Below are 19,077 nucleotides of genomic sequence, written 5' to 3' on the forward strand. Positions count from 1 at the left end.
GCAAAATTAGTTTTCCCCATGTGTAATAATAAAAAATAATGTGTGCATTTTACTCTATGGTTGGTTATTTTCACAAAACATGCAATCAGTAAATGTTAGGTGTTATGGGACATCAACTTTACGAGGGGTACACAAAATGTTGTGTTTGCCACCTCGCTCCATCAAAACCACAGCTCAGCACAAGTGCTTCTCCATTCCACACCCCTCTACACAATGTCATGCCACATTATGCAGCGGTGACTCTAATGGTTGGAGGCCAGCAGGGCAGCACAGGCATAATGCATCAGATAATAGCCCATCCGGAAGTAGGTTTTAAGTAGCGCTACTACCCCTTGTAGTCTGTAAATGGCTCAGTGTGGTAAACAGGGGATGGCGTCCAGCTTCCCCGCATGAGTCAAAAGTAAATAGGCACAGACGCTATCTCCCACACTAGACCCATAACATGATGCTGTGTAATTAAGGTGTATTTCTATACTCGTAATAACAGCGCTTCCCTCCACCTCAACAATTACCCTCAGAGGTGACATGCTCGGCACACAGCCAGCGTGCGTAAACAACACACCTAGAGATGTACTGGCTGTAGGCATGCCTTATATTTGTTATTAGGAGGTTAACGGATTTATAAAGTACCCATAGACTGAATAATGTTTCATTGCATAAGAAAAAGACGAGCACATGAAATTCACATTTGTGGTTATATAAATAATTACGAGTTTTATATTACGTTGCACTTCGCCTCACAGCAACGTATAATTGTAAAAAGCACATTTAGATCCCAGCCATGCTTGGAGTGGACCTGTCTGACCTTTGGCCCTGAGGTCAAGCAGAGATCCTTGGAGCAGGTGCATTAGCACACTGATCCACCCGTGCCAGCTTCAAAGTGTTACTTAAAACTGGGTATCATCGGAACAGAATCTATGCCATTCACAGGGTGAAACACATTTGTGATCGATACCATATACTTTACTGCTTTAATTCAGCACAGCTGACATGCCCCAGATCTAGAATACTCTATTTACATTAAATGTGTACACGCTGTGGCGGCAAGATGGCCGCGGTCAGTTCGTAGCGTGAAGTCGCATCTATCCCTCCTCCCTCCTCGACATAGAATGATGGCTTGATGGTGATGTGGTGGATCTCTGCTGACCTGGGATATCTAACTATTACTGGCCCACAGGATTTCACGGCTCTGCGATCGACAGGACACCCGATAGCGAGCATTCTGACAAGGATGCAAAGTGGGCTAGAAAGGATCACAGAACTGCTTTTCAGAGCGGCGCGCAGAATGCCTCCACGCTCCACAAAGCAGATCAAGGACCAAAAGGAGCGGGGGGCCCTCAGGGAAAAAGACGAGGGTAAGGATGTGTCAGCCCCGAGCACGGCGCAGCGCTCGGCTAGCGCGATTCGAAGGACTCAACCAAAGAAACCCGGGGAGCAGCGTGGAAATATGAGCGATGCCGCAACACCAGCGAACGCCCGGAAGGTGTTAATACAGAAATCCCTAAAGGAGAAAGACAAGAAGAAGGAGTCAGGAATGCTCCAACCCACCTTAACAGAAGCTTTTGCTGCCAAAGTTCTGGAGACGACAGACGCTAGCGCGATGAGCGGGAAAAGTGGTAGTGGCGCCGTCCCCGAGGACGCTGAAACTCCGGTTGCTGAGCAACGCCGGGAGATCGAGGCCCAAGCTCCGCCCGGTGGTGAGCAGACGGGCAAGATTCCAGGACTTGAGAGTACCATCGATGGAACGGATGGAGGCAGCCAGAAAGAACTGCTCGAATGGGATGGTGGTCATGCTACACCCGATGCTGGCGATAAGGGTGAGTCAGGGACACAAACGCTGGGAGCTAATTTACAAGCTGTACACGATGTATGCAGAACTGTGAGCACCTAGGCGAGTGACCCTCTCTTGGCATATCACGATAACGCCAATGATATTCAGCAGGTAGGGGTCCAGGGGAGACCGGGGGCTGGCTCACCAGAGGGGGATAGCTTCTTCTCTGTAAATGAAGATTCAGAGTCAATAATATCGAGTGAAGCAAGCTCAGAAGAAGATACAGAGACTGGGAGCAGCTCTATGGCACAGAAGAGCACCCAGAAGAAACGTAGGTCTAAAAGAAAAGTCAATCCATCTGGGAGCTCTTCGGACCCTACTAAAAAATTGACCTGGGATTACTCAGCTACATCACAGATTTACAAGGATGGGTGCAAGCCAGTTAGGCAAGAAGGGGAACAGGCGTCACTCATCCCCCCACAGCCTCAGCCTGCTTCATTGGATTTAATGTTTAGCACTTTAAAACAGATGCAGAGTGAAGCAAGGTCTGAGAGTCGCAGGGCTAGACAGGCAACAAAAAAGATACAAAACTCACTGAGAAAAATTAATAAACTATACGAAGAGGTGGCAGATAGAGTGGCTCATGTGGAAGAAAGGACTGGGAAGCTGGAAGACGATCTTCGCAGTTTACAGACTTTTAAACAAGAACAACAAAAGATGGCCGAGGATGTCCAGAGGAAGCTCGAGGACTTTGAAAATCGACAGAGGTGAAATAACATAAGACTGCTGGGGGTGGCGGAGGGGCTTGAAGGACAGGATGTGAGACTATTTGTTGTGAATTTACTAAAGGGTGCCTTCCCGGAGTCACCTTCTTGGCAGTGAGAGAATGAAATACAGAGGGCACATCGGTTTTGGCTTACATTAAGGAAAGGGTATAGGGAGAGGCAGGAGGACAGGAGGACAGGCCCAGGGCAATCTTGATCTGTGTGGGCAACTATTTGTTTAGGCAAGAAATTATTGATAAAGCGAAGCCAGAATATAAGCGCTTATTCAATAACGTTACATTCTTTACCAGACCTGACTTCTGCCATGTCACTGTCGAGTGAAGGTGGAGGTTGAGACAGCTAATAGCTCCTATCAAAGCCCTGGGCTCAGAGGCATACCTTCTCTATCCTGCCAAACTTAAAGTGGTCACAAGAGGGCAGATCAAAATATTTTTCTCAGAAGTAAAAACACGAGAATATATGGAGGAACTAAGGGGGCAGAAGGGTGGATGAGATGTACCTGATAAAGCACTGGTGGGGGCACCTAGGTATAAAGAAGTAGGATGGAATTGCACATCAAAGCACATTGAATGTGGAAAATAAGAAGGGTTTTTTGGGATGGGGGCCTTGCACAACGAGGGTTTTTTTTCTTTTTGGGTTTTGGTAAAATGAGGAGAGGGAGAAGGATGCGACAGCTGCAATCTAAGCGACCACTCATAGGTCATGCTTGACCTATTTGCCTGCACGGGGGAGCGAGGCTCTGTGGGGAGGGGTACTGGTGGGGGGGGGAAGGGGGAGCACACGCAGCACACACAGCACAGCTTAATATATTTGTTTTCTTTGAATGTATCGGCAGGCAAGACAGGACAGCTTTTTGATGTGTTTTAATGAGTCTCCGAATTGCCTCAATTAACATTTGTGGGCTCAATGATGCCACAAAAAGGCAGCGTGTGGCCGCATTTCTGAGGTCAATGCGGTTATATCTTGTTCGCTTACAGGAAACACATATTGAGGGAACAGCTTACTTTTTCGTTGTTAACACACACAAGGCAAGGCTCTAAGACCCGGGGTGTGGCCATCTTATCCAAAGGAAGGGATATAGTAGTTAACAGAAAGAAGTAGGATCAGTGGGGGGGATGGGTTCTTCTGGAAGTAACCACCAGGGGCGAGACATTCACCATAGCATCAGTATATGGCTCGACAGAAGACGACCCAGATATTTTTGAGTTTTTGGGTTTATAATTAGCCCTATGGCCTGAACCTATCATCTGCTGTGGTGACTTTAATATTAATGGGCTGTCTGGTTTGGGGACTGAGGCGGGCCAGCTATACACTAGTTGGGAAAAAAAGACGTGTCGCGTGACCTCTGGGCAAAGTTGCATCCTGAGGACACTGGCAGCACATTTTACTCTGCACCACATAAAATATCAGTGAGATTGGACTACTTTTTAGTGTCAAATTCCCTAATTAGTAGATCCCAGCTGGATAAACACCCATGGATAATTTCTGATCACAATCCCTTGGTAATCACTATTAAACTCGGGAGGGATGGCAGCAGGGAAAATAATTGGACTTTTGAGAGGACACTACTTAAGGACGACGAATATGTTAAACATATGAATGAATGTATTAGAGCATTTTGGGAGATTAACAGAGGAAGTACTTCCTCTGGAATTGCATGGGATGCATTTAAGGCAGGAGTCCGGGGGGGAGACGCTGAGCTATACGCTACATAAGCAAAAACAGGAAAAGTACAGATTGGATAAAATTATTAAAAAATTAGCTGGAGCAGAGGAAGATTTGAATGTAGCAATTCAGCAGAAAGTACCCCTGGAACCATTCCTTTTTAAAATCATTGCTGATAAAGCCGAAGCAATAGAGGGCATCGCAAGCAAAGCAGTAGCAAGCTACATGGTTAGGAAAGAAAGGTGCTATGAGCTGAGTAAAAGGGTGGGGCACATACTAGCAATTCGTACCCAACAGAAACTCTCGGCAGGAGACATAAAGGAAGTTTTAGATGATGAAGGCAACGTTGTATCAGATTCTGGGGGTATAAGGGAGATCTTCAGACGTTTCTATGCAGGATTATATGGGCAAGATCATGAAAGCGATGCTGCAGCTATACAGGGATACCTAGAGGATATATTGCCTTCGGTCCTTCCTGAGGAGGAGAAGTTAGCTTTAGATTCCCCTATAAAATTTTAGGAGGTTGCCACGGCATTGAAGAATCTTTCATCGGGCAAGGCGGCTGGTCCAGACCAGATCCTGGCAAAGTTTTATAAGGTTTTCCAAGGGGTTCTTAGCAAGGACATGCACAATATATTACTGCAGGCACAGCAGGGAGACTACATTCCAAGCTCCTGGGGGGGGCTGACATTGTAGTAATCTTGAAAAAGGGTAAGCCACCAACGGAACTGGGATCTTATAGGCCTATCACTTTGATGAATGCTGATGCAAAGATTTTCTCTAAAATTCTCGCCATGAGGTTATCCAGAGTGATTGAGGGCCTGGTTAGTCCTAGGCAGCACAGCTTTATACCAGGAAAGGGCACACCATAACATGAAAGGCAAGTTTTTACTCTATTTGATGCTGTAGAAGTCCCAGGGGACCCTATGGCTGTCCTGCTACTAGACGCAGAGAAGGCGTTTGATATTGTCTCCTGGGACTACCTTTGGATGGTCATGAGGTGGAGTGGCATAGGTGAGGGATATATTAAAGCCATCCAGACCCTGTATAGAGATCCTACAGCTCGGCTCAGAATTAACAAAGGTTATACGGCCTCACTGCAGATCAAGAGAGGGACTAGGCAAGGGTGCCCTTCCAAGCCGCTCTTGTTTGCGTTATACATGGACCCATTATTATGCAGATTAGATTGCAATTTGAGGATTCTCCCGGTAATAATACACAGTCAGGAGTTCAAGATGCTGGCCTATGCAGACTACGTGGCAATTGTCACCCCAGACCCCGTCCTCGCTATCAAAGAGGTTGAAGTGGAAGCCCAGTTATTTGGTCAGGTTTCGGGGTACAGACTTAAAGGCTAAAACCCAGATAGCTAAAAAAATACTAGCGCAGACTGCGATGATTGTCGCGTAGTCAGCTCGGCTGCTTACTTAGGGATCAACATCTCGGCAGACCTGGATGGCACTGTAGAGCGGAACATTGAGCCTTTAATTTCCAAAGTAAAACACGATCTCGAGAGGATGCATAATCTTCAGTTGTCATTAGTGGGACGCACGAACGTTATAAAAATGATCATCTTGCCCAACTTTCTTTATATATTCAGGGCAATACCACTTTTTTTTAGGCTAAATGGTTTTCTGCACTAGAACTAATTCTGAATAGATTCATATGGGCACACGGCAAAACAAGAAGGTCATATAGATACATCACTCTCCTTAGGGACAGAGGGGGATGGGGTGCCCCGGACTTTAGAATGTATTATTGGGCGGCGGCTCTTCAGTATATGCAAGAGCTATTAGGGGGGAGAGAGAGATCCCAAAGTAATCTCTTCCTCTACCAATGTATACGCAACAGTGATGGGGGCAGCCACGGCCGGTGGTAGGTGTAACTGCAGGGCGGTGACATAGGGAGGGGGAGGGGCAGGGTGGGGGGTTGTAATGTATGGATTACGGACTTTAACATGTAAGTAAACATATAAATTAATAAAACGAATTTCGTTGTGTGCCCTGCATCACCAAATGCGATGCAGTGCGCGCAACAAAATTCGTTTTATTAATTTATATGTTTACTTACCTGTTAAAGTCCGCAATCCATACATTACAACCCCCCACCCTGCCCCTCCCCCTCCCTACGTCACCGCCCTGCAGTTACACCTACCACCGGCCGTGGCTGGATGGGGGCGGATGCAGCGAACTGTTTTCTTAACTGCACAGATTATAGCTATTACAAAAGAACGAGGTTCAAGACAATACAGGCGGCTTATAAAATATGGGCAGCCTTTTCTATAAAATTTGGTCTGGGAAGATTTAACAGATATACTCGCATGTTCAAAAATATATCCCTCCCAGGGGAGATATTTACGGATTCAGTTATGGCTGAATGGGCGAAACAGGGGATCTCGAAAATAGGAGACATTACTGGCCCAAGGGGGATGTTGCAGTTTACGGAACTACAGGCTGTATTCTGCATTGATAGAAAGAGTTTCTTAAAATACTTGCAGGTACGGAGTTTTGTTCATAATAAACATGGGGGGTCTGCAGGGTTTAGTAATAATAGAATTGTGGATGTTATTGAAAAGGGAGGGGACTGTACGATTCGTAGATTCTATGCAGAACTGGTAGCAACTAAGCCTGATGACTTAGGTATTAAATGGTCTAAGAAATTAGGTATTAAGCAGAACTGGTTTCAGGTCTCACTGGAATTGGGCCGGACGATTCTATGCTCGGCTGCGCTCCAGGCCCAGCATTACAAGACATTATATTCCTTATACTTTACGCCTGCAAGAATAGCTCAGTGGTGGGGCACCTCTAATATTACTTGCCCACGCTGTGACTCCTCAGAGGCGGATATAATTCACATATTTGCTACTTGTCCGCAGCTTTATACACTCAATAGAGCTATTGAAACAATTATTGACAGATCTCTAGGTATAAAAACTATTCTTTCACCAGTTTTGATATAATTTGGGGTCAACTCAGAGTTTGATGGACCCTATGAGGAGTTTTTATTTATAGCCATGTCGGTCCTCCGACTCTGCATAGCTAGGACATGGCTAGACAAAGTACCCCCTACGCTACAGCAATGGATCGCCAGGTTATTGGCTGTTTATAATTTGGAGAAGGGAATATACGCTAGGAAAGGAAAAAGGGGTAGTTTGCTTGGGAGAAGAATTTGGGAACCTATACCGAGATGGAAGGAGGGTCTCTGAATTGTATGAACACGTATGTCTTGTTTGGGTATCGATGTTGAATTGCCTATATTGTGTCGGATGGGGTGGGGGAATTGCCCACAAGGAATTGATCTTTTGTCTTAATTTTTCTTGCTAAGTTCTTTTTGCTGTGCTGTAGCACAAAAAAAACTTTTTTAAAAATAAAAATAATAAAAAAAAAAAATGTGTACACGCTGTGCTTGCAGTTACTGACACTCACATGCATGTGCACCGGGCGCACGCTCACCATTTGCTCCCCCGTTCCCCCATCAGACTTGAAAGGAAGCCGCTCGCACACCACCATTTGTCTGAGCCTCGGCATCAGACTTCAAAGGAAGCCGCCCGCCGCCCCCCGACCCCCCTGCGCTCCCGAACTTGCTGGCCTTACTCTTATGAGCCTTTATTTACTTGTTTTCATGGTCTGTTCTTCATCCAGCTCTCTCTCTCCTTACCTCACAATTTACCACTTATGTTTTACTCCCCAGCGTGGTCAGCTTCGCTCCTGTGTGCTTTTGATCGCATCCACGCCAGTTGTGCTTTTAGTCACCCCTGTTATTTCTAAATAACTACAAACCCCGATCACAGAATTTCAGTAACTCTCCACCACCTACCCGCCCCCGCCCTCCACACTCTGACTCACTGTCTTCCTTTTCATTTGTAAACTTCACAATCTCCCTTCGTGTTTTTTAATCCACAACTGCAATTACATTTTAAATCTACATTCACGTGCTGCTTTTGTTCCTGGGTTTTATTTTCACCGTTTGTTGAACTGTGTACTAACGATAGCAACTACACTCCATCCTGCCTGCCTTTCCAACCCGTTCGAAATTACCAAGTATGCTCCTTCACAGCTGTGTCCTTTCCTTACATCCCCCGGCAAGAAGTTTTCTTCTCAGCCTTCCCACCCCAAACATAACTTTTGGTTCCCCTTTCCCCATCCCTAAGCCTAAGCCTATTCAACTGCACTTCCTGGGACGAACCTTCCTTATGTACAGCAGAAGCAGTGGCCCTGTGCACCAAAAATCCACTGAATCCAGATTACCGCTTTATTTCATAATTCAAGCAGACAAGAGCCCATTTCCTTCCCTGTACTACATGCAGCTCATGCCACTGCGTAGTCTTTTAAAATATATATTTTGTGGTGACTTGCGCTGTCACCTACAACGTCCTACAGGGTCCTTCTGAGTAAACACCAACCACAGCTCACCATGCCTCTCCCCTCCCTTGCACCCGCTCATTTAGAGACATGCTTTCCGTTCATGCAGCAGGTGCAGTGGCGCCGGGACACAGGCCTCAAGGATCCATTCAATTAGATAATTCTTTATTTTACACTAGGCAGGAACCAAGGGGCCCATTCCCTTCCTTGCACTTGGGCCCAACAACACACTGGATACCACTCTGTGCACTTTATACTGGTTTCCGTTAGAGGTACAAGCTATGCCATTTCAAAGTGGTCATCATGAAACAGCCCCCAACTAAGATTCACGGATCCCCCACCCCAGGCCGTCTTCTTACGTTTTAACCGTGTCCTTCGTGTGCTACCCCCTTTTGTGCTCCACTGTTCAGTCTCCCACATGCTTCTGATATCGACCGAGGCATGTGGCGCTTTTTGTCATCTGTGTTATTTGTAATTCAAGCAACCACCAATCCTGGCCATTATTTTTCTCTAAACTCCCACCAACAAATCTCCATTCATGTTCTTTTAGCCACCACCGCATGCAGTTACTGACACTTACATGCATGTGCGCAGGGCGCGCGCTCACCATTTGCTCCCCGCCCCCCATCAGACTTGAAAGGAAGCCGCTCGCACACCACCATTTGTCTGAGCCTCGGCATCAGACTTCAAAGGGAGCCGCTCCCCCACTCCCCCCCCCCATCAGACTTCAAAGGAATGCGCTCCCGAACTTGCTGGACTCGCTCTCGGGAGCCTTTATTTACTTGTTTTCATGGTCTGTTCTTCATCCAGCTCTCTCTCTCCTTACCTCACAATTTACCACTTACGTTTTACTCCCCAGCGTGGTCAGCTTCACTCCTGTGTGCTTTTGATCGCGCCCACGCCAATTGTGCTTTTAGTCACCCCTGTTATTTCTAAATAACTACAAACCCCATCACAGAATTTCAGTAACTCTCCACCACCTGCCCGCCCCCGCCCCCCACACTCTGACTCACTGTCTTCTTTTTCATTTGTAAACTTCACAATCTCCCTTCGTGTTTTTTAATCCACAAAGGCAATTACATTTTAAATCTACATTCACGTGCTGCTTTTGTTCCTGGGTTTTATTTTCACCGTTTGTTGAATTGTGTACTAACGATAGCAACTACACTCCATCCTGCCTGCCTTTCCAACCCGTTCGAAATTACCAAGTTTGCTCCTTCACAGCTGTTTCCTTTCCTTACATCCCCGGGCAAGATGTGTTCTTCTCAGCCTTCCCACCCCAAACATAACTTTCGGTTCCCCATTCCCCATCCCTAAGTCTAAGCCTATTCAACTGCACTTCCTGGGCCGAACCTTCCTTATGTACAGCAGAAGCAGTGGCCCTGTGCACCAAAAATCCACTGAATCCAGATTACCGCTTTATTTCATAATTCAAGCAGACAAGAGCCCATTTCCTTCCCTGTACTACATGCAGCTCATGACACATTGACTATGCCACTGCGTATTTTTTTAAAATATATATTTGTGGTGACTTGTTACTCTTGTAGTGCTCGGCTTAGCCTTCATCCTGTGATGTAACAATTCATTATATATGGCGTGCAGAGACAAATTGCTAGTATCGATTTTTAGATGATATTTGATTTACCAAGGTCAATAATATTACTATTTCAAGGATAGCTGGGGGTTCAATCAATGATTTCCTTTTTGCCTTAAATATTTTAATATTCTCTATCAATGTCTGATAAATTTCCTGCTTACTTAACTGTATGCCACAAAACATGTTGCTACTCGGCCTCTACTGGAATCATGTGAATTCCAAGGGTTCTAATTTTGTTCTGGCTTCATTCTCATAATGTGTATACAACCAAATTTAAGGGTCTCGCAGTGTGTCAAGAGACTGGTACTGAGCACTGAATTCAGCCATCATCCACACACACACAACCCCCCACACACACAACCCCCCACACACACAAACCCCACCCACACACACACCACACACACACACCCACACCCACACACCCCCCACACACCCCACACACACAACCCCCCCACACACACATCCACACACAAACACCCCACACACAATCTCACACTCACAGAACCCCCCCACACACACACAACCTCACACACACACCCCTCCCCCCCACACACACACCACACACACACCACGACACACGACCCCCCCCACACACACACACACACACACCCACACACACACAACCCCTTAAACACAATCACACACACACAGAACCCCAGACACACACACAACCCAACACACACAACACCCCACACACACACAATACCACACACACACAAACCCCCACACACAAAAACCCACACACACAACACCAAACACACACACAACCACACCACACACACACACCCACACACACACACCCCACACACACGACCACCCCACACACACATCCACACACACACAACACCCCGCACACAATCCCACACTCACAGAACCCCACATACAACCCCACACACACAACCCCACACACACAACCCCCCGCACACAACACCACACACACACAACACCCCCACACACAATCCCACACTCACATAACCCCACACACAACCTCACACACACAACCCCACACACAAGCCCCCACACACAACCCCACCAACACACAACACCACAGACACACAACCACCCACACAAGACCCCCACCACACACCACACACACAACCCCCCACACACACACACACCCCACACACATGACCCCCCACACACACACAACCCCCAAACACAATCCCACACACACACAACCCCAGACACACAACCCAACACACACACACCCCCACACACAACCCCACACACACACAACCCCCCACACACACACAACCCCACACACACAATCCCACACACAACCCACCATACACACAACCCACCGCACACACAACCCCCCACACACACAACCCCCCACAGACACAACCCCCCCACAAACACAACCACACACAACCCCACACACACAACTACACACACTACCCCCCACACACACAACCCCACCCACACACAACCCCACACACACAACTCCACACACACACAACCCCCCACACACAGAACCCCACACACATACAACCCCCCCACACACACAACCCCACACACACAACCCCACACACACACAACCACACACACACACACAAGTACACACAGCCACACTCAACCAACCATACAAACAACCCCACAACCACACACACAACCACAAACACAACAACACACACAACCCCAAACACAACACACACAACCACACACACAACCACACACACAACCCCACACACACAACCTCACACACACAACACACACACACACACACACCACACACACACAACCATACACACAACCACTACCACACATATGGCCACACTCACAACCACTCACAACCACACACAACCACACACAACCACACACAACCATACACACTACCACAACACACACAACCATCTTTCTATCGATCTATCTATCTATCGCCCTCACTCTATCTATCGGCCTCACTCTATCTATCTATCGCCCTCACTCTATCTATGCACCCTCGCACACTCTGCACCCTCACACACTGTGCACCCTCGCACACTGCACCCTCACACACTGAACCCTCACACACTCTGCACCCTCACACACTCTGCACCCTCACACACAATTACACTCTACTGAATACAACATACACTCCACACAATACCACTCAGTGCCACATAATTATATGCTACATAATTACACTGCGATCAACTCAACATACACTCCAAAAAACACTCAGTGCCACATAATTACACTATACTGAATGCAAAACACACTCCACACAATACCACTCAGTGCCACATAATTATATGCTACATAATTACAATGCAACATACACTCCACACAATACCACTCAGTGCCACATAATTACACGCCACACAATTACACTCTACTGAATACAACGTACACTCCTCATAATACCACTCAGTGCCACATAATTATATGCTACAAAATTACACTGCGCTCAATGCAAAATACACTCCAAATTCCACTCAGTGCCACATAATTACACGCCACATAATTACACTGCACTCAATGCAACATACACTCCAAATACCACTCAGTGCCACATAATGATATGCTACATATTTACACTGCACTCAACGCAACATATGTTTTTTAAATTTATTTATTTATTTATTTGTTTATTTATTTATTTATTTATTTTTTAGAGTTTTATATAGCGCGAACTTGAACCGAACCGAATCAGCTATCAGAGCGCTTTACATAGCACTAGTTACGTTACATGAGGACACACTTTCATTTTTTTTTTTTTAGGCACGGGGAGATTAAGTGATTTGCCCAGAATCACAGGGGGTTTTTGGCGTCGTTACCGAGACTCGAACCAAGTTCCCCAGGTCCGAGGTCGAGCGCCTTAGCCGTTAGGCCAACCCCTCTCCCCATACACTCCAAATAACATACACTCCAAATACCACTCAGTGCCACATAATTACACGCCACATAATTACACTGCACTCAATGCAACATACACTCCAAATACCATTCAGTGCCACATAATTACAAGCCACATAATTATACTGCACTCCATGCATCATTCATTCCAAATACCACTCAGTGCCACATAGTTACACACCACATAATAACACTGCACTCAATGCAACATACACTCCAAATACCACTCAGTGCCACATAGTTACATGCCACATAATTACACTGCCCTCAATGCAACATACATTCCAAATACCACTCAGTGCCACATAGTTACACGCCACATAATTACACTGCACTCAATGCAACATACACTCCAAAAACCACTCAGTGCCACATAATTACACATCACATAATTACACTCTACTGAATGCAACACACACTCCACACAATTTCACTCAGTGCCACATAATTATATGCTACATAATTACAATGCACTCAATGCAACATACACTCCAAACAATACCACTCAGTGCCACATAATTGTACATGGCACACAATTACACTCTACTGAATACAACATACACTCCACACAATACCACTCAGTGCCACATAATTATATGCTACATAATTACACTGCGCGCAATGCAACATACATTCCAAATACCACTCAGTGTCACATAATTACATGCCACATAATTACACAGCATTCAATGCAACATACACTCCAAATACCACTCAGTGCCACATAAGTATATGCTACATATGTACACTGTGCTCAACACAACATACACTCCAAATAACACTCAGTGCCACATAATTACATGCCACATAATTACACTGCACTCAATGCAACAAACACTCCAAATACCACTCAGTGCCACATAGTTAAACGCCCCCCTTCTTTTGACTTTGGGGCTCTCAGTCCTTAACTTTTACGGTGACCAATAAGCCTGGGCGGTGAGGGCAACCATATATAAAGGGACATGCCGATATGAAGAATAATATGCAAAAACTAGTAACATGTTTTCATTTTGAAACAGTATTGTCTCTCCTTATGTAAATGGTAAAAGACGTTAATGATGCAACTGAGGACTATAAATGAGATTTTGTGGTGTTTTTTAAACTGGACAGAAAAACTCAACAAATGACGTTTAGTTTTCAAAATTAAAACAGCTAAAAAACTGAGTTAATACATTTTCTGTCTAAATACAATTCAGTCAATTTTAGATATACCCTAGCTTGTTGGCATTGTGAATATAGGATTTGTATTAGACTCGATTTTGTCATGTACTGTTGATGAAGCCTGGCATTCTTTGTTCTAGCCTAGTTGCTTTTTAAAGAGTTATTAACTTAAGTTTTAACTGTATGTCTTGTATATTGTCTTTTTTGTAAATAGCCCTGAAGAAGTCCCTTGAGGACGAAACGCGTCGGCTGTAGATCCTGTGTATAGCTTTTTTCAACTGAATTGAATAAAAGAACTTTCAAGAATACAAGAAATAGTTGAAGTGATCATTACTGTTTACCGTATTAGAGATAACAGTTTACATAAATATTCAAGTGGAGCACCTTGACTTTTTTCAAATCCTCTCATAGTTCATGTTTTGAACCTGCACTGTAACAGTGGGTGTTGTGGAGTGTGCACACAGACTGCCCTATGTACCAGAGTGTGGGCCCAAAAGAAAAATCTGTTTTGGAGAATCTTTGACTAGGTGCTGTTCTTTTGGGAATCCCCCACTGTTGTCTTTCCCCTTAAACAAATTGTTACAATTCCCAGTAGCACTAGCCAACTCCGCATTTGACTTCTTGCCATAGACCAATTAGAGACTCTGACTATTTATCTTATAGCGGATCACCATGCCAGGCTTCAAAGATAGAAGACAAGAACTAGCTCAAGACCTATTTGCCAACAATCCTAGCGTGAGCAATAGAACCATTCCCTCTACTGAGGGATTAAAAATAAAATTCCAGAGATTAGAAAAACTCAAAAAGAGTGAAATGTCCCGATGGTGGGATGGGACAACTCTGGGCAAATACATAGAAAATGAAGAAATTCCCAGGGGTCTTAGAATCCTAATATTCCCTACATTTGAGGACCTTAGCCCTGAACAATTGGAGGATTGGGAAAACAATCTAAAAAATGCCTCCTTCAATATGATGAAAATATTAATAAGAAATTCTGAGATCAAGGGGGAAAAACTCAAAAAAGAGATAGAAGATCTAGAAAAGGATATTGAGACATCCCCATTAAAAGACATTATCAAAAAGAACTATGATATATTAGATAGCATCCTAGAGAATCACCAACTGTATCTTCGTGATAAAAAAATGACGAGAATAAAGAGGGACGATAAAGATTACAAGGAGGGACGAATATATACTTTCTCTCATAAATTTGACAACATTAAAGTACCTGGGGATGGTAAAAGACAGAGAGAGGAGACCCCCGATTTAACATCAGCAAGTAGTCTAACATCCTTATCATCCACTACTAGCTCGCTCTCAAGCGAGGTTCCAGCACCTACAGCAACAGGAGAGACCAGACCAAATCAGAACCCTTTTTTAGTGGAAATGGAGAGGTTGAGGCTAGGAACAAGGCCAAAAGACCAAAAACAAGGAGGGGGGGGCGCAGTTGGAAGAGATCTAAACAGAGGCAAGAACTCAAATGCAGAAACGGTTGCAAAGAGGACAAGGTCCAACAAGAACTAAGAGATAATAACACCGAGATTGGGAAAGAAAGAGGAAGTACAAATGAGTCTATCATTGTGAACCTTTCAGATAAATGTCTTTCCCATGATGAAAAGTCTGTACTTGAAATGGGATTGGGTTTTTGTCCAAACCAAACTGGGGATGACATTGAAATATTGGTTGACCTATGTAAATTTGTTCGTACTTTGAAACTAAAGGATCATTTTGCTAGAAACCCTGTTAAGAAACATGACTCTTGTAATGATGTAAATACTGTGACCCCTTACACTGTGAATGAAATAAATCTGCTACAATCACTAATAACGATTGAACTCGAAACTTCTATTGATACGGATGTTATTTGTAATGAGTTGGATGTGTCGGAAAATGTAACCAAATCCAGTGGTCTAAAACCAAGATCAAACTTTGTACCCGTAGGCACCCACCCTAACATAGACATTTTCAAGAAAAGAGTTACTGCAGGATTCCACAAATTGATAGATTCTCCGATCAGCCGCAGTGGTAAAAATCAAAATCTTACACCACAGGAACTAATTGCCCTTAAAAACCTAAGGTCTGATAACTCTATAGTCATCCGCGAAGCGGACAAAGGGGGCAATATTGTCCTCATGAGAAAACTTGACTACATGAGTGAAATTGAACGCCAATTGTCGGATATGGACTGTTACAAAAAACTGGTGGAAAATCCTGTGGGTAACCTTACTGCCCACATAAACTTGAGACTATCAGATTGGCGAGAAACAGGATTAATCAGTGAGGAAGAATATAGGTATCTGGCTGTAACTGCACCAAGCTCGCCATGTATATATATTCTCCCGAAGATCCACAAGGGCGGCCCCTTTCCACCGGGTCGTCCTATTATTGCAGGCATCAATTCCCCCACAGAAAGATTGTCAGAATATGTCGATACATATATACAACCTTTTGTCCAAAATCTACCAGCCTACATTAGGGACTCTAAGGACATCCTGTCAAAATTTCAAAATTTGACATGGTCTGAGAATATGCTTTTTGTAACAATGGACGTGACAAGTCTATATACTTGCATTAAAAAAAGAATTTGGAATGAGAGCTTTAGCCTTTTTCTTGGGACAAAGGACTGCAGATCACAGATTACACAATGAGGTGCTTATGGAGATGACTGAAATTATATTGTCTAAAAACTTTTTCCTCCATGATTCTACATGGTTCCAACAAATACAGGGTACAGCGATGGGATCCAGGTTTGCTCCCGCTTACGCTGGCCTATTCATGGGCTGGTTCGAGCGGGAGCACGCCTGGGGCCGTCACTCGGCAAGGTGGTCAGATTACATCATTTTTTGGGGCAGGTACATTGACGACGTGATTATGTTGTGGAATGGGCCTGCCCAGGAGCTGCTGACTTACTTTGATTTTTTGAATGATAACCCGTACAATGTAAAACTGACCATAGAATACAGCGGACAACAAATTGACTTTCTAGATGTAACCTTCTTTATTGAGAATAACAAGATTAACAGCAAAACACATAGGAAAAGTACGGCATGCAACAGTACTCTGCATTTTAAAAGTTCACATCCTCGACATGTGATCAATAATATACCATATGGCGAAATGTTGCGGATGCGAAGAAATTGTAGCACTGAGGACAGTTTTATTTATTTATTTATTTATTTCTGGTATTTGTAGAGCGCGACACTCATCCCATGGGATATCACGGCGCTATAAAAAAGAAGACTACTGAAACTGTGCTGGGGGGTTAGTTTTTTGGAAAGAGGTGAGTTTTTAATTTTTGGCGGAATTGGAGGTAGTTGGTGGTGTGTCTGAGGTCCACAGGTAACTCATTCCATCTTTTAGCCGCCAAGTATGAGAAGGCGCGTCCGCCAGTCCTTGTTTTGTAAATGCGCTTGGATTTCGCCAGAGCTGAGTTGTTGGATCTTAGATTCCTGTTGGGGATATAGAATTCGATTTTCCCTTGAAGGATGGTGGGGCCCGTTTTGTGAAGGGCTCTGTGCGCGTGGCAAAGTAGTTTAAAGGTAGCCCTCTGACGCATTGGTAGCCAGTGAAGCTTCTTTAGGCATGCAGAGGCCGAATCTCGCTTGCCTTTGTTACAGACCAATTTAGCCGCCTGGTTTTGTAGGATCTGTAGGCGGGAGAACAGTTGCTCGTTCATCCCTTCGAACAGGGCATTGCCGTTTTCAGACAAACATCAGGGAGGCTGAGGAGCGCTTCCATCAACGAGGTTACCCTCAGAAAATACTCAACAGAGCCAAGGAAAGAGTAGCCAAAATAACTAGGGAAAGTACATTGGAAAACAGGGCCCCAAGAGAAGACAAGAAATTCCCCTTTGCTTTCTCTACGAAATTCACTGATGAAAACAGTAGGGTTTATAATACCCTAAGGAAACACTGGCACCTCTTGACAGAGATCCCAAGTATCAAAAATGATCTTCCATCCAAACCTAAAATCGTCTATAGGCGAGGTTACAACTTGAGGAACATGTTATGTCCCAGTTTGGTGACCACTGAAAAACAGAAACCATGTTGGCTTGCACCAAAAACTGTGGGGTTCTACACGTGCAGAAGCTGTAATGTATGCAGTCTGGGAAGGGACAAAACGAAAACCTTTTGTTTCAATACAAACAAAACACATAAAATCAAGCACCTCATAAACTGTAACACAACTTTTGTAGTGTACATCATAGGCTGCCCATGTGATAAAATCTATGTGGGCAGTACAAAACGACCCCTGAAGCAGAGGATTCAGGAACATGTCAGGGCTCATCGCAACAATGACCATAAATATGCGATGACATTTCACATGCAAGACAAGCATAAGCCAGAGGACACATTATGGTTCATGGGGATTGATCATGTCCTCTCGAACCCCCGAGGAGGTGACCGAGCTCTAGGTTTAAGAAAACGTGAAGCAGAGTGGATATGCAGAATGAGGAGTGTTGAACTGGGACATAATTATGACGACGAAATGCACTACCTTACTGCATAGTTCCCTTAATGAGATCAATCTATAACTTCTAATTTTTTCTTCAATTGACACCTGTGTGTCAATTTCAGTGCTTCCCCGAAACCTTAATTCCTGTATGTCAATATACATCATCAACATTAAGATCAAAATGTGTCCTCTTCTAATGTCTGGTTACACTTGAGGATGACACCAATATGTTCTGTATCTTTTACATATTATTTGTTGGTTGTATCTTTTGAAACATTATTGAAGATTAATGCACTAGCTACATATTGAGGCATAATATGTTCGGAATGTCTTTTGGGAAATCCTGTAAGATATGGTCCAAACCGATGGTTCATGTGTCATGTATCAACAACCCGATGGAATTAACCAATGCTTGTCTTCTGTAAAAACGTTTTTGATATGTATGTG

The sequence above is a fragment of the Lissotriton helveticus genome, chromosome 3_1, assembly GCF_964261635.1.
Source record: "Lissotriton helveticus chromosome 3_1, aLisHel1.1, whole genome shotgun sequence".
NCBI lineage: Eukaryota > Metazoa > Chordata > Amphibia > Caudata > Salamandridae > Lissotriton > Lissotriton helveticus.